The sequence below is a fragment of the Sminthopsis crassicaudata genome, chromosome 2 (genome assembly GCF_048593235.1).
Source record: "Sminthopsis crassicaudata isolate SCR6 chromosome 2, ASM4859323v1, whole genome shotgun sequence".
NCBI classification, from domain to species: domain Eukaryota; kingdom Metazoa; phylum Chordata; class Mammalia; order Dasyuromorphia; family Dasyuridae; genus Sminthopsis; species Sminthopsis crassicaudata.
Window position 1 is genome coordinate 162913452 of NC_133618.1, and position 22081 is coordinate 162935532.

The 22081-nt window shown below is 35.2% G+C and overlaps 1 long non-coding RNA gene across 1 annotated transcript; it reads right to left on the reverse strand.

Moving 5' to 3' along the window:
- Positions 1 to 12848: 12848 nt before the first annotated feature.
- Positions 12849 to 17232, reverse strand: LOC141553308 (uncharacterized). Its single transcript, XR_012485388.1, has 3 exons — positions 17086 to 17232; positions 15899 to 15967; positions 12849 to 12920 (listed from the first exon to the last, which is right to left on the reverse strand). It is a non-coding gene; the product is annotated as an uncharacterized LOC141553308 (long non-coding RNA).
- Between the last annotated feature and the right edge of the window lie 4849 nt (positions 17233 to 22081).

The window sequence follows — 22081 nt, forward strand, 5'->3', positions numbered from 1 at the left end:
TAAATAACTCTATTCTTTATTTACAAAAAATAGAAAAACTCGAACCATTTCATCATGGGTCTGCTTCTCTGATTGTTTTTCCCCACATAGCTCAATAATGAACAACCTGATAAAAATCTATTTCTGACAAGATATACAATCAAGTAGGTAAACCTGCTTGATCCTCTGTGTTCCTTATGAATAGTTTATTGGATTTTCCTATAATTTTCACTAATTCTGTTGAGTATTCTTCCCATCACCAAAGAAAAAACCACTGATATACAACTTCTTATCCTGAAGCGTTACCCAATTCTCTCATGATTTCAGATAAAGTAGATACTTAATGGATGCTATGATGCCCAGGTTTTTTACTTTACCTATTCCTTGGTGAGTTATCCATTCCAGCTGGCCCTTAAGCAACTGTTTCTCAGTGAAACTGGACCCAAACACTAACAGAAAATAATCTGGAAAGTTCCCAGAGATTAAAAAATGATTTTTTCATTTAAACACATATTAAATTTATGTTCTTTAAAAGACTAAGACTGATTTTATATTAACCTCTCTTTCCATAAGTGATATATATGAGTATGATTAAACTTTATCTTGTAGGCTTTCCTAGCATCAATCTCCAAATCTCCTTAGTGTGTCACAGTGCCTGAATTTCACCATTAGAGATCCCTCTTATTCTTGAAATCATTTTAATCTTAAAGGTTCCCTAATAAGATCCTTGCAAAAAGGATACTAGAATGGAGAAATTCAAGGAAAAGCTTCTCCTGCATGGCAAAGAAGCAGAGGACTACTAAAACAAATTTTTATAGACATTCTCAGACAAGATTGATGTTATTGATATCTTTTTAAAAAAAAATTTGGCCCTTCACAAAGGAGCATTTAGCCTGGAGTGCAAATGTGCCAAGTACTAGATAAGTAATGGAGATACAAAAACAAGAATTTAAAAGTCAATACCCTTAAGGAGCTCACCTTGTTTTAGGGAAAAGAAAATGTATGCTTATGAGTACCTATATTGATTATTGATTGTTGTCCTTTGTTCTTGAAGAGGACCAAAATGACATCACTATGTTAAAGTTGAGTTACAGTGTATCTGACCAGACCAATATGAGCTCAGAATGCTCTGCCCCAAGTCAGTCACAAATCATCCCTACATTTTGGGGTAGATTCTCTAACTTTGTGCATCTTGCATTTCTTCTGAGCTATTCAATTCTGCTTTGCTAATAGAACACAGTACCTTCTCTGACGAGGGCACAGCAATAAATTCTAAAGCTCTCAAGAAAGACTTTGAAAGTATCCTTGTATCACATTTTCTGATCACCTTGTGAGCCTTTGCTCTGTGTGAATTCTCCATAAAATAATCTTTTTGGCAAGCGTACTTTTGGCATTCAATGTGGCCAGCCCAACAAAGTTGTGCTCTCTATAGTTAAGTTAGAATGCTTGGCAATTTAATTGAGAAAGGACCTCAACGTCTGGTATATTTCCTGCCAGGTGATCTTCAAAATCTTCCTAAGACAATTCAGATGAAAGCAAGTAGGTTTCCTGGCATAGCACTAATAGACCGTCACAGATAAATATATAGACAAAGCAAATGGGAGGTAATGGAGGGAGAGAGAAAACAGACTTGGGATGATCAGGAGAGCTATAGGATCTGGCTCTAGAGCTGAGGGAGTGCATTACAGACATGGAAGACAACCTGTACAAAAGAAAAGAGAAAAAATAGAGAACATTGTGTGTGAGCAATATAAAAAAAAAAGTCAATTAATCTGGGCCAGAGAAAGCATAAAGGGATGTAATGTGAAATAATCCTGGAAAAGTAAATGGAACCAGTTTCTAAAGGGCTTTAAATGATAAATAATGGAGCCTATATTTGATCCTAGAGTCAACAGGGAGACACTAAAGCTAATTGAGAGAGGCAGGGCAGTAACATGATTGAAATTGTGCAAACACATCCCACTTTGGTAACTATGAAGGTGGAATTGGAAAGGTCAGTGTATTGAAGCAAGAACACCAATTACTATGTTAAATAATCAAAGGAACTGCTAGGTGGCTCAATATCCCTAGAGTCAAGAGGACCTGAATTCAAATCCAGTCCCGGATAGTTACTAGCTCTGTGACCTTGGACAAGTCACTTACCCCTGTTTGCCTCTGTTCCTCATCTGCAAAATGAGCTGGAGAAGGAAATGACAAATTACTCCAATACCTTTTCCAAGAAAACTCCAAATGGGGTCACCAAAAGTTAGATACAACTGAAAATAGCTGAACAACAAATAGTAATCCAAAGGAGAAGAGATGAGGGTCTGAACAAGGATGATGATGGCATGAGTGGAGAGAAGAAGATGAATAAAATAGATATTGTGAATGAATAATTAAAGAGGACTTAGCCACATCTTAAATATCCTAAGCCAGCTTTAAACTCAGGTCCTCCTGACTCCAGGACTCTATCCACTCACTGCACCATCAAGTTGCTCCCTTACTATAACTTTTTGTTGGTTTTCTTGCTCAGAATTCATTCTGGTGAATTTTAAAAGTTGTTTTAGAGAGAGTAGGTAAAGAAAGCTCAGCAAAAATGCTGGCTACATTCCATTATCTTGGTTCTGCTCCCTCAACTCTGTTTTTTTCCTTGGAATTTTAAGTAAAGATTGTGGGTTTATTAGGATGATCTGGTGGGGGGCCCTCCTTCAATAGTCAAGGTTCCCACATCCAGCGGCCAAGTCCTCTAAAATGCTGTAGCACAATGGTGACAAATTCAAATAGGAGACTGATTATAAGGGTTCCTACAGGCTATATATTGATATAATATTTTATTATATTATTTATATTATTAAATATTTATATTTAATTTATATTTATATTATTAAATATTTCCCAATTTTGTTTTAATCTGGTTCAGGGCACATTAAGAAGTGCTGTGGTACAAGACAGCTCTGGCCTAGTGGATTGTGCGCTAGATATGGCCTTAGTAAGTCTTGGGTTCTGTTCCTGGCTCTGATCTCTACTAGCTGTTGTATGAATCCGTCAAGTTATTTAACTGTGATGAGCTTTGGTTCCCCCAACTCTAAAATGGGGATGACAATACTTGCCCTATCTACCTCAAGGACTGTTGTAAAGTGTTTTTATAAACCTCGAACCTTATACAAATGTGAGTTATTATGAGAAAGGTTTTTCTGCTCTGCTCCCTTCTCACAGGAGACTTGTCTTTAGTTGTTTCTAAGTTAAATTGGAAAGTGGGAAGTTCCAGAGGAAGAAAGACTAAGTTATCAGTAAAGCAGGTTTATTGAAAATATTGGAGAAGTGATGACATTTTAAACAACTGCAGTGATGTGGCAGCCGCTGAGCAGAGCCAGAATCAACAACAGCTGTGACCTCTGCCAATTCTGTTGTGGAAAATACTTTGAGAGAGGGCTGGAGTTCATGTCGCAGATGAAATGCATCGTTTTCAGCTGTCAGCCAGATGAAGCAAATGCAAATCATCAAATAAAAATCCCCAGCACCACTTACATTGTTTTCTTTGGACAAGAAGAAAGGGCAATTGTCCCTGGAGTACACTGTAGTGAGTGAAAGATCAGAGTCACACTCTCCCCAAAGGAAAGATGGCTGTGTACCTCCCTTCACCTGAGGGAGAGTTATCTCTGTGGGTTCCCACAAGCAAACATCCTGGTGATCTAGGGTTTGCTTTCTGGGGTTCCCACCCCACTTCAGCTAGAACTCACTCTTGCCTCCATGCTCACTATTTCTCCCTATAATTACCCATTTAGTGACATAACTATATTCAGTCTTATGACAACTTTCATAGTCTGACACAGCATATTTTATGCTATCATTATTATTATGTCCTGTCTCCTTAACTATTTGCAATGTCCTTGAGGTCAGGAGCTATATTATATATATATATATATATATATATATATATATATATATATATATATATATATATACTACAGCACCTAGCAAAGAGTACTACACAAAGTTTGGTTATTGTTTAGTTATGTTCAATTCTTCAGGACTCCATTTGGGCTTTTCTTGTCAGAGATACTGTACTTATTTGCCATTTTCTTCTTCAGCTCATTTTATAGATAAGAAAACTGAGGCAAACAGGTTTGAGTGACTTGACTTGCTCAAGATCACACAACTAATAAGAATCTGAAACTCGATTTAAACTCATGAAGATGAGTCTTGCTAGTTTAAGCCCAATGCTATTTTCCACTGTGCCAGTCAACAAATATTTAATACATGGATAACCTTGCCCTCTCCCTGGCAGGAGACAAGGGCTTCCCTACTTTTCTCAGATATACAATAATTGTCTGAAGGATTCTCATGTACTTTGCTGCTGGAAGAATGTAGTAGAATGAATGTAATCAGATTCAATGAGTAAGCTGACTTGCCAATGGTCAGATCCATTCTTAAAAGGACAAATGATTGGTGACTTTTATCTCACATAAATTTATACTAATCTATAATACATAGCTCCATTTCTGAACAATGGTATATATTGTATAAGATTGACCAAAGCTAGGAGTTTGCTTATTTTTCAGGAAAATGATTTCCATTTTTATAGGTCTCTAGGGTTTACTGAAAATTCTCTTCAAAACATTATTGTGAAAAGTAATTTAAGTATTGCTATTCCCATTTTATAGAGAGGGAAACTTGGGCTTATGTGGTTTGTTAATTTATCCAGAGGCTAATAAATATACATGTGTTCAAAATTAACTGGATTGTAGCCTTCACCTTGTTCTAATGAACAGCACACACTAATCATAGAACACCCTACACACTCAGTACTTTCCACTGAGGCACTGAGCCACAGTATCACTTTGGAAAGGGTCCCATTCTTATAAGGAAATGCATAGGATCCAAAAGGAACCAAGCATGATGTACTCATTTAATAGGTCCATAAAATGTTCCTAGTAAACCAGAATATGTCCTTCTCTTCTTCCCTTGACAGCTAGAAAGCCTGGCAGCTCTTCACCTGTCCCTAGCACTCAGATGCCCCCTCGTGGGCACATGTCCTTCCTTACTCAAATTAGGTAAGATGAAGATGCTAATTCATGCAAAAATTTTTTTACCAAAAGCTACCTGCATCCCCATGGTATCTTGGATCAAGGTGATTATCCTTCAGTTCTTTGGATGTGAGAAGCTAAAAAGTCATTCAGAGAGGCAGCAAGAAGGAGGAAGAGATGACTGCCTGAAATTATGCTTAAAAAATCTGTATCCCTTAAGATAAGAAAGTAATAGAATTGACTTTATCTGGTAGTGGTGGCAGCTTCTGGAAATGAGTCTCTAATTTTGTATTCATGTGGCCTGAAAATGTGCTGCCCAGTTGGCTAAGCGTCCCTCCCCTTAAGCTACAGGTTATCCTTTTGCTTTTTAAAGCTACATTTGATATTCATTGATTTGGATTTTTCCCTAGAAGAAATAGCCTATATATTATGACTTGTGTCACCTCACCATGGTTTACCCTTCCAGAGATGCACATTGAAAATTTAATTATATTGATCAATGATGGACAGAATCAGCTACACCCAGAGAAGGAACACTGGGAAATGAATGTGGACTACTTGCATTTTTGTTTTTCTTCCCAGATTATTTTTACCTTCTGAATTCAAGTCTTCTTGTACAACAAGAGAACTGTATGTGAGCTCTGCACATATATATTGTATCCAGGATATACTATAACATATTTAACATGTATAGGACTGCCTGCCATCTAGAGGAGGGGGTGGAGGGAGGGAAGGAAAAAGTTGGAACTGAAGGGAGTTCAAGGGATAATGTTGTAAAAAAAAATTACCCATGCATATGTACTGTCAAAAAATGTTATAATTATAAAATTAATTTTAAAAGAAAATTTAATTATAATAAGTTGGCACAGAGAGCCTCAGCCCCTCCCCTACCTTCCTCCACCACCACTACCCCTCCCTCTTTTAGAAGGAATATCTGTCTTACCCCTTTAGTGTTTACAGCTTAGCCTAGGTAACGAAAACGTTGAGCTATAGAAACATCAACAATGATGAGTTTGGGGTATGATGGATTCCAGCTATTGCTACTAAAAAGATGGAGAGTGTAAGTGACAGGACAGAAATAGGGGAGCAGCCACTGAATGATAGAACCACCCCTCTGGGGAGATCTAAGCCACTATAAATGCCATGCATTCAGAATGCTCAAGAAGCTTTTGGATCCCAGAATAAAGCTTTTCCCCTTTTGAGGGAAAAAAAAAAAAAGATACCAGACATAGGAAAAAAATCTATACAAGTCTATCCTGTCTGTTTATTTAAAAAATAATAAATCTAGTTCTGGAAAAAAGAACTTTTTTAGACCAAGGCATTGTATAAAAAGAACCAGCTAGACAGCTTCTCTTGCCAAGGTACAAACCAGCTGTCAGATAAGGTTAAATTATTAACCTCATCAAAAGATTTTTAAGCTCCTCAAGATTGAGTATAGTGTCTTATTTAAGTCTTCTCTCTCTCTCAATGTTTAGTCAGTCTTTTATATACTGAAAGCATTTAATAAATGTTTATTACCATTATTATTGGTAAAATGTAATCCCAGATATGGATATTGCAGCAATCATTTCTTTGGAATGTTTCCTATTATCTATTCATATTTTAAGAGTATAATAAATTAATAGGTGAAGCAACTCATTATTGGGAATCAAGGATTTCATCAAGGGAATCAAGTTTCCCTATCCCTTTAATGAAGATTATTCTTAATTTAATTTGCTGCAGATTAGTTTGGGAGTCTGGTTCACACTTAGAAAAGGCCTGGTCATAAGCAAAAGACATACTGATAATGGAGAATAGTATTTAGAAAGATATGATTTAAGGGGGGAAAAATTGTGATTTCATTAATATCAAGAACTCTAAGAGGAAACTGCTAATTTTAGCAACTATTCTGTAACTTATGAATGACTGAAAAAGAATTAATAAAGTGCTAATTATATGTCAGGTACAATGCTGATTTTTAGAGAAATCCCTGAGACACTAAGAGATTAAAAATAACTTATGAAAAATCAAACAGCAAACAGACAGTAGAAGGAGAATGGGAAGCTAGAGATCCTGGGAGGCAGGCTATACCATTCTATACTTCCTCTCAGAATACTTCTAATTTCTTATGAAATCCATGTGGATTGCATGTAATATCTTCCATAGTGTTTTATCACATCTCCTCTCTATATATTTGTGTCTGATAGTATGAATCAGGATCCCAAGCTAATCTGCTACACATCAAATAAAGAATGAATCCACATTGTAGAGATTTTCCTTGACTCCCCAAACTGAATTGTCTGAAGAAAACTTGTTAACCTTTGATGGGATGAGAGTTGGATGGTGTTAAAGGGTTATAAGCTATAAAAAGGAGTAGAATTAATATTCAGAGTAACTGGCCTGATGGTGATGGATATTGGAGAGAAGGAAAAACAACTAAATTTCACTTCTCTTTTCTCTAGGAAGGAAAATCATCTTGGTAAAGGACAGAAAGGACTCAAAAAGTTAAAACCTAAAATAAGTAGGAAGACTGTTGAAGTGCTCTTACTGCTTTGGATAAGTTCAGTTCACCAACCCCTAATAAAGAGCATCTTAGAGAAAGGACCCTCAGATGTGAATGCTACCAATAGCAACCAGTAGAAGATTGTGAAAAAGGGCAAATGTCCCATTTTCAAAAGAAGGTGAGAGAGAAGATTCTTCAGACTATAGACCAATGAGATTGTGATTCTTAGCAAACTAATAGCATGTATTATTAAAGATATAGTTGGTGAATATTTACAAAAGGAAATAATAGTCACAAAGAGAACAGGTCATGATAGACTACATTCATTTCTAATGTTGATAGGGTTATAAAACTGGTCTATCAATGGAATACTATAGAGTTTACTTAGAATTTAACAAAGTATTTGACAAAATCTAAAATTCTTGTGGACAAGCTGTGTAGTTAAGAGATTTAAGGCAAGTGATAGCAGAGATAGATGGGTTTTAAACTAGTTGTTATGATTAAAGAAAGGTTCAAATGAGTTAATTAACTTGACCAAGGTCACATAGGTAAAAACAGAGAAGGGCTCTCAACTCAGAGCTTCCCACTTCAATTCCAGCACTTTTTGTACTTCCCATGTTAATGTGTCCCAAATGAAGGAGGCCACTGTGCCAGACTATATCAGGAATATTCTTTTGAGTCCCATGCAGCTCATTTTAAAAGGAGATTGATTAAACTAGAGAGCATCCCAAGGTGGGCTTGAGATCAGGCCACATGAGAATGGCTAGAAGGAATTATGGAATTTAAGTGTTGAAAAGAGAACATTTACTGGGGACATGAGTACTATCATCAAGTTTCTGAAAAGCCTTTTCATGTGGAAGACATATTCTTCTTAGTCCTCAATGGCAGAATTAGAGCAATCAGTAGAGATAGAGAGTTATGTTTTAGCCATATTCAAGGAAAAGTTCTTTAATAATTAGAATTATCCAAATATGAAATGTACTGTCTTGGGAGCTTGTGATTTTGCACTCTCTCTGGATCTCTTCAAGCAAGAAGGCTGGATGACACATCATCAAATATGTTATACAAAGACGTCTTGTTTAGATTTAGGGTGGAGGTACCTTTCAAATCTGTGGCTGTAGAATTAATGCAATATTAGTACAATAAATATCTCAATATTTTTCTCTATTTTGATTTGAACATACTTCTTCAGAAACCAACCAAAGAAATTGAAGTTGTTTTAACCTTCACATAAAAATAGCAACACTTATCCATCACATATTCAAAAAAATGATGTGGTCATTTCCCATATCTTCCATCATTTTTACTTCTGAAATTAGCTCTTCCTTGATGAGAATCACATCCAGAATGTAAGCTCCACTCATTGTTTCATCTATCTTTTAAAAAGTGAAACCAAGTGAAACCAAGATATTGTAAGCTACTCATTTGAGGGTAGAGGTAAAACTCCAAATAATTGAAATCTCTTATCAGCACAGTATTATGCCTCTTTACCATCCCTACACTGAATGAATGAAGGAATGTTTTTTAGTTAGCTATGTTCTTATTCTCACTTTCCCTCTTCCCCATTTCAATACCTTAGAATGAATGAATCAAACGATGAAAAACAAAATAAAACAAAAACGTTAGTAAGGGTTTACTTACTATGTGCTAAACACTTGTTTAAACAGAGAATATACATTTAAAAGCAAAGGCAGTTCCTGCCACCAAGGATTACATTCTACATATCTACATGAATATGGTAGCCAGGGAAGGGCCTTTTGGTCCTGAAAGTTACAAAGTTAAGTGGGATCAAAAGTAAGTAGGAAACCAGTCTTTCCAGAACAATGGCAGAGATAATTTGATATCTAATTCTCAATTTCTTTATCTATTTTCTCTTTTTACACCTCCTAGTCATTTGCAGTATGTTGTAGAAGATAACTATCCATTATGTGTAGATATTTTCCAAATAATATAATTCTTCTTTTTCATGACAGCTCTTCAAATGATTGAACTCATCTTTCTCTAAGTGTTCTCCATTTTAAGCTAAAAGCCCATAGAGAAAGTTCCTTGCTGTTTTCTACCTCTCTGGGACTCTTCAGTAAAAGAGAATGTTGAACTAGGGTTCCCTCCTATTCTAATGTTCTTTAACTTGATTATTCTGTGAGAATTGGTTGGTTAACTCTATATATCTGAGTTAGTTATATATAACTATATATGGAGTTAGTTATATGTAACTATTAGTTATAAATATATTATAAATTATATATGTAATACATATATGTCATATATAACTATATGTCATAGGTAGAAGGGATAATATTATAGAAAATGCACACAAAAAGGTACATGTGTGTGTATATGTATTTGAATTAGGAGAAAGAGTACTATTAAACTAGAAACTTCAAAAATATCTCACTATATGTTTTATCCCTAATTTTCAAAGGACCACAGAAAGATTCAAAGACAGTATCTGATTTTCACTTTCAAAAAACATCACTATCCGTGCCACTGTAACAGATGTTATTTGTTAATGGGTGAGAACCACTTGGAGGCAATTGGGCTTGAGCCTTTGCTTGGCAGGATCAACTCTTAGAAAAATAGAATCCTAGCATATTGGTATTAGAAATCATCTTCAGATGAAAAGACTAAGGCTCCGGGTGTCAAAAATAGCTGGAAATTGTCTGGACTATTCTTTTAAATCTGAAATCTTCTCTCTACATGCACAGCTTTCACATTAGTTTAGGTCCTCATCACTTCTCATCTGTACTATGATAACAGACTCCTAAACAGTATGCCTGGAAGGTGGAGACAAGATAATAGAGTAGAAGTAGCAACTCAGCCAAACTTCTCTAATATTTCTCCTCAAACACCTTTAAAATGATGTATCAAATGATGTTCTGGAGCCAGGCAGCCAGCAAAAGTTTAGGGTGAGACATTTTTCTAATTCAAGACAAGACAGCTTGGGAGACTGAAAGGGAGAAAACTAGCCTAGAGCACGCTTAGCAACACCAGCAGTGAGCCTTGGATGTGGCTGGAACAGCAGCTTCACAAACTTTCAACCTTAAAACTTTCCAAGGTAAAAAGAAATGCAGGCTGCAGGGAAGCAGGAGTCCTTCCTGGATAAAGACAAGAGTGCAGACTAAGAGAGCAGGGACTTCACCTCTCCCCAGGTCACACACATTGAAAGCTCCAAAAACTTACACACTCTCAGAACTAGTTCAGAAAATAGTGCAAAAAAGGCTGACGGTTGAAAATGAGCCGCAAAGCTCAACTTTTACATAAGTTCAAAGTTAAAAAGTAAGCTTGAAAAATTGCAAAAATTATAGAAAAAAAAAAGACAATAAAAGCTATTATGGTGACATGAAAGATCAAGACACAAACTCAGAAGAAGATAACACAAAAATTGTCACAAACAAGCCTTAATGGAAAAAAAAACACACAAACACACAAATTGGACACAAATCCAAAAAGGAATTCTTAGAAGAGCTAAAGAAAGAGATAAAAAGGGTAGATGAAAAATTGGGTAAAGAAAAGAGAGTAATGTAAGAAAATTATGAAAAGAGAATTAGCATCTTGGTAAAAGAAGCACAAGAAAATACTGAAGAAAATAACCTCTAAAAATTAGAATTGGCTAAACAGTTTTTTAAAAAGGCATAAATTTTCACTAAAGAAAAGAAAAGCAGAAATGATCAAATGGAAATAGAGGTACAAAAAGCTCACTAATAAAAACCAATTTCTTAAAAATTAGAATGGACAAGTGTGAGCTAATAATTCTATGAAGTATCAAAAATAATAAAACAAACTCAAAAGAATGAAAACATAAAAGAAAATATGAAATATATCATAGGAAAAACAACTGAATTCAAAAATAGATCAAGGAGAGAGATTTTAATAATTATTGGACTAACTTAAAGCCATGATTCAAAAAAAAAGCCTACATATCATCATTCAAGAAATTATCAAGGAAAACTACCTAAATATTCTGGAACTAAGATGTAAAATAGAAGTTGAAAGAATATACTGATCATCTCCAGAAAAAGATCCCTAAATGAAAAATCCCAGATATTATAGCCAAATGCTGGAGCTTTCAGGTCAAGAAGAATATTATACACACTCCAAGTGGCAGATTATCCAAATTCTGTTTTTTTGAATTGTTTTATTTTTTTTCTGGTTTTAAATATACATTAATTTTTTTAATACAAGTTTCTTTATGAATTATGTTGGGAGAGAAAAAATCAGAACAAAGGGGACAACCACAAGAGAAAAAAAAAAAATGAACAGAGCATGTGTTGATTTACATTCAATCTCCATAGTTCTTTCTCTTTCTGGATACAGTTGATGTTTTCTATCCAAAGTTTATTGGAATTGCTTTGGATCACTTAACTACTGCAAAGAAGCAAGTCTTTATAGTTAATTATCACAGTCTTGCTGTTACGTGTACAATGTATTCTTGATTCTGATTGTTTTGCTCAGCATCAGTTCATGTAAATCTTTCCAGGAGAAATATCAAAAGAAAAGGAAAAAAAATGAGCAAGATACAGAAAAGAATCTTGACCATAGAAAGCTACTATAATGAAAGGGCCAACAAAAGCACAAACTCAGACAAGGACAGAATGTGTACAAAGAAAATCTCAGAGTGATATGAATTGGTCTCAAGCCTAAGGAGACTTCTTGGAAATGTTCATAAAAGACTTTAAAAGTCAAATAAGAGATAGAAGGAAAAATGATATGAAGAGATAGAAGGAAAAGGATATGGAAAATATGAATGAGAAAGTCATCAGTTTGGAAAGGAAGGAAAAAATTGGCTGAAGAAAACAACTCTTTAAACAGTAGAATAAACCAACAGAAAAAAAGCTAACTGAAGAAACTCACACATTACAGACTAGAACAAGGCAAATGGAAGCTAATGACTCTGTGAGAAGCCAAGAATCAGTCAAATTAAAAATAGAATAAAAAAAAAATGGAAGGAAATGTGAAATAGCTCATTGATGAAACAGCCGAGCTGGAAAATAGACCCAGAAGAGACAATTTAAAAATTATTGGCCTACCTGAAGGCCATGACCAAAAAAAGAGCCTGCATAGCATTCTACAAGAGATCATTAAGGAAAATAATCTAGAAATTAGTCTAAAAATAGAGGAGGAAATACTCATTAAAAGAACCCATTGATCACCTCTGGAAAAAGATCCCACAAGGAAAATCCCAAGTAACATTGTTGTGAAACTCTAAAACTATAATCTCAAGGAAAAAATACTGTAAGTTACCAGACAAAAGCAATTCAAATATCAAGGAGCAACAGTCAGGATTAGCCAGGATCTGGCAGCTTCTACAATAAAGGATCAGCTGACAGGGAATACCATATCATATAAGGCAAAGAGCCTGGGGTTACATCAAGAATTAATTACCCAGGGAGATTCAACATCATCTTTCAGGGGAGGAGATGGAGCTTCAATGAAGTAACAGACTTCAATCATTTCTATTGGAAAAAAAAAAGAAATAAACAGAAAATTTAATCTACAAATATAGGACTCAAGAAAAGCATAGAAATATAAATAAAGAATATATATATATATATATATATATATATATATATATATATATATATATATATATATATATTTAAAGGTTAAGCTGTTTACATCCCTAGATAGGAAAACAATAAAAACAATATCTGTAACTCTTGAGAACTGTATCTGACACTGGACCAGGCAAAGGTGGTCCTCATAGGGACTGAGGGTGTGAATGTGAATGGACTCTGATATGATAAAATCAAGGAAAAAAACATAAAGGGGTAGGAAAAGGTCTGAACTGGAAAAAGAAGAAAGGAGACAATTAGTTCACACCAAGAAATTCAAAAGACCAATTACAATCCAGGGGGGAAAGGAGGGGGTGAACATTAGCTGAAGCTTGATCTCAAAGGTTTTGGCTCTAAGAGGGAATAACTTAATCATTCAGTTGGGTATAAAAATTTATCTAACGCTATTTTTAAAAAAGTAGGAGAAGGAAAAGGAAAAGAAAAAAAGAGGAACAGAATAGAAGGGAGGGCAGAAAAATTAGGGGAAAAGGTCAAAGAAGGCAGGAAGGGTTGATAGGAGATAAGGTAGTAGATGGGGTGGGTAAAAAAAAAATACATGACTAAGTGCAGGATGGAAAGAGAGAAAAACATATATACAGGGGAGAAATTAGAATGGAGGAAAGTACAGAGTTGGTAATCATAACTGTTAATGTAAATGAGATGAATTCTCCCATAATGGAAGCAAATAGAGTGAATTAAAAATTCTACCAAAAAAAAGAAAAAAAGGAAAAGGACCTGTATGTTACAAAAATGTTTATGGTAGCTCTTTTTGTAGTAGCAAAGAACTGAAAATTGAAGGAATGGCTCAACAAGTTGTGGTATATGATTGTGATAGAGTACTATTTTACTATAAGAAATGACAAGAAAGAGTTTCAGAAAAAACTAGGGAAGACTTATATGAAACTGATACAGAATGAAGTGAGCAGAATTAGATAATCGTACATAATAACATTAATATTATAGTGATGAGCAACTGGAAAAGATTTAACTACTCAGATCAAAACAATGATTCAAGATACTTTTGAAGGAGTTGTGATGAAAAATGCTATCTCCAGAGAGAAACTTGATGAACTCTGAGTACAAATTAAAGTATGTAATTTTCTTACTTTCTTTGTTTTTTATGCTTTTTTTTGCAACATGGCTAATATGGAAATATATTTTGCCTGATTTCACATGGATGATTGATACCATATTGTTTACCTTCTTAATGGGTAGGGCCAAGGCCTGCAGGGAGAAAGGGATTTTGAAACTCAAAAAAAAATTTTTAATAAATATTAAAAATAAACAAATAATATTTTTGTTTAGAAAATATATCCCTGAGCCTCTAGCCAATTCTCTCCTCAATTTATCTTTCACACAGCTGCCAAAATAATCTTGCTTAAGCATGGGTTTTACCTTTTTCTGGCTTAAAGACTTAAAGGTTCTCAATTAATCTAGGTTGAAATAAAAATCTCTTCCCTTCATATTTAAGACCCTCTATAATTTGTATCCACCCTACCTTTCTGGCATTGTTTTACATTATATCCCTTTTATCTCCTTTCTAACAAACCTGGACTACTGACTTTTCTGAACTTAGCATTCCAACTTCCACTCCATGAATTTGAGGAAGATATCCTTCATGCCTAAAATATATTTTCTCATCTACATTTTTTCACAATTCTTCTAGAATTGAAATGGGCTGCTTCAAGAGCAGGTGGGCATCCCTTCGTTGGGTTCTTTAAGGAGAGATGACAACTACTTGTCTGGTATATTATATCCTTTCATGTATGAGTTGGACTCAATAGCTACTAAAGTGCCATCCAATTCTCAAACACTCTGATCCTATTACTTCAAGGCTTAAATTAATTACCATCTCCTTCATGAAGCCTTCTCCAGTCCTCTCAGCAAAGAATGATTTCTTCATCTTCAAATTTTTTAGAATCAATTTGTCTTGAGCTTGCCTTTGCTCCTTTTGCTCCCTGTGAAGGTGTTATTCTCTTCCCCTTATCCACTCAAGAAGAATAAAGCTTCTTGATGGCAAGGACAGTCATTTTGCTCTAAAAAAATCATTAAATTCCCTTACTTCTACCTTAAACATAGCAGGTGCTTAGTATATATTTTTTGAATATTATTGAAAAAATGTCATTGGGTAAAACAGAAATAATAAATAGTTATCATTTAAGTGATGCTTATTATGTGCCAGCCATTATTCTAAGCACTTTCTAGTTATTTTTTCTTTTGTTCCTCACAACAACTCTGTAAGACAGCTTGTTATTATCCCCATTTTATACTGATGAAACTGAGGCAAACAGAGCTTAAGTTACTTGGCCAAGGTCTTACAACTAATAAGTGTGTGAGGCAGAATTTGAACTAAGGTCTTTCTGATGCCAAACTCAGGACTCTATTTACTATCTAGCTTCTCAAAGCATTCTCAATCCATTGAGCATTTTATATAATAAGATTAGATCTTAGATTTAGAATAAAAATAGACTATGATAGCCTAAAAGTCATAGACAGTATGGAAATAGGAAGAAAGGAGCTTGGAATAAGAAGAAAATCAGTCTGACTTTAGGCTGATAGAAAAAAAAAAAAAAGGAACCAGCAAAGGAGGGAAGAGAAGAACAGAAAGGGGTATGGACGATCCATAAGAGGTCAATATTAAAAAGCCAAGAGAAAAAAGAGCTGAATAGGTGACCTAGAGTATTAAAAGACAGTAGGAGGAATCAATGAAGTTGAGGACTAAGCAAATGTTTGAAAATTTGACAGAAACTACATTTCAAGGAATTGAAGACTGAATAATATACTAAGTGGATAAAAATCAGTTAATTTAGTTCAACCCACATAGTGAGGAATAAGCATTCACTATTTACAGTGATACAAGCGTACTTATATATACATACCCACATTCAGCCTAGGGATCCACAAAATTCTGAAGTTTGTAGAAGACTGTCACTAGGATGGTAAAGTACCTAGAGATAATTGCACATGAAGGGGAAAGGAAACCATCATTTATTGAGTTTACTATGAGCTAAGTGCTTTACAAATTCATTTGATCTTCACAAAAATCCTGTCAGGTACATGTTATTATAATCATCCTCATTTGACAGCTGAAGAAACTGAGGCAAAGTGTGAGTGAATTGCCCAGGATCACATAGCTAGTACACATCTGGATTTGAATTCAGGTATTTTAAATCAGAATTGGAACTAATAGGCAGAAACTGCAAAGGGGACAAGTTTGGGGTTAACCTATTTAAAAGCTTCCTGATAAATCAATACTATCCAAAAGTAAAGTGGGCCATCTCAGAAAATAGTAAATTTCTCCCCATGGAAAGTCTAAAATTTTCATGAATATTTCTCAATTATGTGTTAAAGGGGATGCTTAGGAATTGTCATTCTAATCTTGTTTTACATACTGAGCCTTATAACTCTGGACCAGTCACTTAACTTTGTCATCCAGTTTTCTCATCTGTGAAAGAAGATAATTAAAAAAAAGAAGAAGAAGAGGTATTAACATCTATCTCACAGGTTTGATGTGAAGTTCATGCACTGTAATATTCACTATACAAACCCTTAAGCATTATATACTTGCTAACTCATTATTATTTTGGATATAGTTGTACTAGATAGACTCTGAGGTCCTTTCAATTTTGAGATTCTGTGATTTAGTAGTTTTCTTTAGTAGAGGTACTTGTGTGCCTCTGTTCCCACCATCTTCTGTGGCCAAAATATATTTCCTTGATGCATGAATATGCAGCTGTCATAAAACATATAGAGGTAAGAAAGTGGGCAGGGGGAAGTTGAACTTGGCTCTGCTATCTATCTATCAAGTAAATTATATTCACACCAAACTTATTTTCCATTACCACACAAACTGTCCTGTGCAAAGTGCAAATAAAAAAGGAATTCTGTTTTGATGGCAATGTCCTTAAGCCCCTGTGGGTAAATGGCATTATCTCATCAGGCCCCTTGATGTCCTTCCAAATGGAGCTTCTCATCCCAGAACTGTGGCAAAGCCAAGAGGGTCATGGAAGAACAGAGAGGGTCTGTGAATCATTGGCCTAGATTATCAAGAAAATAGCATACTCACCCAAGTTTTCCAATTAGCTCCACTCTGGAAGTATTCCCTTATTTGTAAAAGAGTCTGATTAGAGAAATCTCTAAAGAAATCTCTATTTCCATTTGAAGGTATTGTGACTTCTAAATTAACATAAAATTTTCACAGTGTTCCCAAACAAGAATTCTCAAATTTTTCCTCTGATGACATTAAGATTCCTTTTTCCCTTCTCCAACTTCTTATTCCCAAATCAAAGCACAGGGTGAGCACCTGCCTTCACTCTCTGGCTAAACCAGTTAAATTCTCCCAGATTAGTATGCATCTTCAGTGCCAGTGTTGACAAGCACAGTAGGAGGCTCATTCTAGATGCAAAACATAGAATGGTCCCCAGGGAGTTTTGCTGATAGTGAGATGAGTGGGATTTCTCCTCTGAGAACAGGAGTCAATGCTTTTTTGGGATGTGGTCCAACCTTTGCAAGCTGGATCTGGCACTTCCTCCAAAGAGCTCTGAGTTCCTGCTCCCTGATCTGCTTTGAGTCTACCCCTGACACCATGCTATTGTGTTCTCCAAGGCAGGCTTTCTAGCTTGCCTGAAATGATGTGTGAAGTACAGCCAGCTGCTCAGAGAATAGAAGAAGGTCAGCTTTTTGTGTACATCTGTGACAGGCTATACGCCAGTACTTTGTGTATGTATGTGTACTTCTGATTGTATGGTGTGAATGGAGAAAGAGACACTTTCAAAACTCACTTGGTAGAATGGGGTTAAGTCAGGGAAAGGGATCAAGGCAGGTGAAAAGTATGATTGAGTATGATATCAATAAGCATAAATATAAAAAATATGAGCATTTATTCTTAGCAATATAATGGTCTAATATAATTTCAAATGACTTTTGATGAAAAATGCTACCCATATCCAGAAAAAGAACTGATAGAATCTAAATGCAGATTGAAAAATACATTTTAAAAACTTTCTTTGTTTTTCTTTATTGGGGTAAAGAGGGAAAACTTGTGTTTTCTTTCACAACATGACTAATAAGGAAATCCGTTTTCGTGATTGCACATTTGTAACCTATTTCAAATTGCTTCCCTTCTCAGTGAAGGTAAAGGGGAGAAGAAAAAGAGGAGAAAATTTGGAATTCAAATTTTTATAAAATAAAAATTGAAAATTATTTTCATGTAATTGAAAAAAAGATAAAAATGCTTTTAAAAATATGAGCATGCAAAATAAAGAATTGGTTCTAAGCCTATTATACACATATAATATTGAATGACGTCTTTCACATGTCTAATTAAAAGGTTAACATATATGCTTCTTGAGCTTTAATCCATTATATTATTAAATTTTGCTTTCCCAGTAAATTCAAACTTCAGAAGTATACTTGAGAAACTCACCTTTAACGAGTGCCTTTAAAATTCCTTGCCCTATTCATGCTTTAGACATGTAATTTCATTATCACTCTAGAATTAATTCAATTCAATTCAATTCAACAAGCATTTATTAAATGCCTCCTAGGCAATGTATGGAGGATTGAATATCATTCACTTGCTATAAGGAAGAAATAAGTTCATATCCCACCTTTGACCCTTCCTAGTTTCATGATACTCCCAAAGCAGGTCACTTAATTACTATGTGCCTCAAGACACTTTCTAAGAATTTTTAGTGAACCATTGTGGTACTCTTCTGCTTGTGTGGGTAATGAATTCTTTCTGAGAATTTACCATGTTGAAGAAATCACAGATCCCTTCATACACTATAGTATCACAAGGCATTGGGTTAAACAAAAATGAAAAAACAATCCCTGCCCTTAAGGAGCTTACATTCAAATAATATTAAAAGGCCCACTAAAAATGTCTCATTCATAGGAGCTCAGAAATATATTTTATTATTTGCAGAATGTATGCATGAAGCTTTGGAAGCTGGTCATAGGTATTTTTTCCTTCCTTCATCATCTCCTCCAGTCTTATCCCTATTCCCATCTTCACCCTCTACCATCTAGAATCACTATTATATATGTGTTAGACAGCAATATCTATTTTTGCTACCAAGTTAACATTGTAAAAAATTGATAAATGGCTCTCATAGAGTTCATTGCTTCACTGGAGTTCACTTAAGGGATTTTAAACAAGGTTTGGGAACCATTTGTCCAACTTCACATTTACTGCTATAGTAGGAAACAAATGCTCCATATTTGTCCCAGACAAACCAAATTGTTGCTACTGTGAATGGTACAAAACACAAAATTCTGTTCCACACTTAGAATTTGCTTATGTAGCACCTGGGAACACCCCTCATCTTGCACCTGTTCCCCAAATTAGACCATGTGAATTGATGATTAATTTATGAAATTATGAAATGAAAGCAAGCACACCCAGTTCTTTGGGTATTTACCAGGAAGTGAAGGTATACAGACAAATGGTACAGAAAGTGCAGAGACAAGAGGCAAAAAGGATATGAATGGATAGATGAAGGATGTCAAGAAGCATGGGGAAAAGGATGAAGAGGGACAGAGATACAGAGGGGCAGGGATACAGATAAAACTCATTTAACCATGAAGTAAGATTTGGGAGCACAAAGCTACATGGACCTGATGGAAGAAAGCTGAAAGTGGGGAGGAATTTGGGATCCCATTTTATGTGGTTAGGGGGGGACAGACTAGCCCTTATCTGTGCCCCTTCAGAGATAGTTTATTAATAAATCCAAGTCATTTCAAAGTTATCAGTAAAAGTTTAGAGGTCATCATCATCTCAGGGTTATGAACACTATTTTGTGTTCTGCTGTTCCTACTGCAAATGTCTGAAACTTGTTTGTTATTGAAATATCATAAGACCAAAAAATTCTCAGTCTTTATGTTTCCTGTCTCTTCCCTCTCCAGTCTAACCTCCACGTTGTTGCCAAATTGTTAGTCTTAAAACTTATCTTTGATCATGAAACTCTCTTGTTTAAGAGGGAGCTAGGAGGTACTGGATACAAAGAATACAGTGCTGGAGCTGGAGTTAAGAAACCCTAAATTCAACTCCAGTCATGGATACTTAATAGCTCTGACCCTAGGCAAAGCCTAGAGGGCCTCTGCTGATTTGGCACTTATTACCAGGAAATAAATTTTGGTTAATATTTGATACATTTGTAAATTCTTCTTCTTTGATCTTTGGGACAGTCTGTACAAGACTTCTTGGTTACCCTCTGCAATCCTACTTCCTGCTATTGCTACTTTCTACTGACTACTTATAAAGTCACTATATTAAATTACTATATAGAAGGAATAGGATTAGTCAGGGAGACCAGAACAGGATACAATTTTAGCACAATCCATCCCCTGATTTCCTAGCCACCATTACATATTACCATGTCTACAGGATAATCTAATGTGACAATAATCACAAGACATCAATTTTGCCAGTTTTATTCGTAGAAATAAGGAAAATAGTATAATGCAAAGAGATCTAACCTCCAAACTGGAAAGATTCAGATTTGGGTCCTACTCCCAACACATCCTAGTTCTATAACCGAGGACAAGATACTTCTCATCAGCTGCTATGGATTCAATTATCATCTTTGTGCTAATGATTTTGACATCTCTTCACTCTGCTGATCTCTAGTCTTACATCTCTGGCTGCCTGTTGGACATTTTGAACTAAATGTTCCAAAGACATTTTAAATTCAATATGTCCAAAAGTAAACTTAGTATCTTTCTCTTTCTTTTCTCCACCAAACTCTTCCCTCTTCCTGGCTTCTCTCATACAACTGAGACTACCACCATCTTCCCAGTCACCCAAATGTGATGCCTAAGTATCATATTCAATTCCTCTTCTCTCCTGTCCCATATTCAATGTGTGGCCATGGCCATATAATTTTACCTTCCTGACACCTCTCGAATGTGCCCCCTTCTATATTAGCACTACACAAACCCAATGCCAACTTCCATTTTCTTATGCTGGGACTATTGCAATACTTGGTAGCCTCCCTGTTCTCTTTGAATCTCAATGTTTTATCCATCATCCATTCGATTATAAAAATGATCTTTTATAGCAAGACTTTCCCTATCCCATTTAATTCTGGTGACTTCCTTGGGTATTTTATTTCTCATTTATCCTGCATACAGTTTATTTGCTTGCATTATTTGTATGTTGTTTCTTCCATTAGATCTTTGAGCTCCTTGAGCGAAGGAACTTTCTTTTGCCTTTCTTTGTATTTCCAGAAGTTAGCACCTAAGCACTGACTCTTAGTAGTCACTAAATAATTATTAATAAATGTTTATTGACTGACTGACTTAGCCTTTCATTGTCTCAGGCAACCCTCTAAAATTAAAAGTTATAGATCTTCATTGTAAGAGTAGTTTCTTAAACCAAAAAGAAAAAAATCACAAATATGCCCTTATAATTAATACACACACACACACACACACACACACACACACATCTCCATATAAAATACATGTGTATAAATGCATGTATACATGCATATATTCCTTCTCAGGCTTTGACAGTGAAATGATCATTGTTTTCTGACAGATCAGATATTGTTCATATTATCATCTTATTTTTTTCCCTTTAGGAAAACTATCCTATGATGTTTCCTACTAAAACATATTCTTCACCCAAGCAGCCTTCTGAAGTCACAAACCTGGGTATTAGACTGAATAATTACACGTTTTCAAAATTTATATATCTAGAGAATTCTTGGGAAGACACTAAGACACTAACTGTTAGAGTCCAGCTCCAGTAGTGAATTAAGGGCATGGAATGCAGGGGTCAGATGGAGAGAATTCAAAAAGAACTCTTCAAAGTTTATTGATCAGAGGGAAAAAAAAAAAAAAAAAAAAAAAAAAAAAAAAAATACTTTTTGATGTTCCTATAGCTTTTTTTTTTTTTTTTTTTTTTTTTTTTTTGCTGAGGCAATTGGGGCTAAGTGACTTGCCCAGGGTCACACAGCTAGGAAGTATTAGATTAGATTTGAACTCAGGTCCTCCCGACTTCCGGGCTGGTGCTCTAAGCACCGCAGCTGCCCCTCCCTATAGCTTTTTTCTAACAA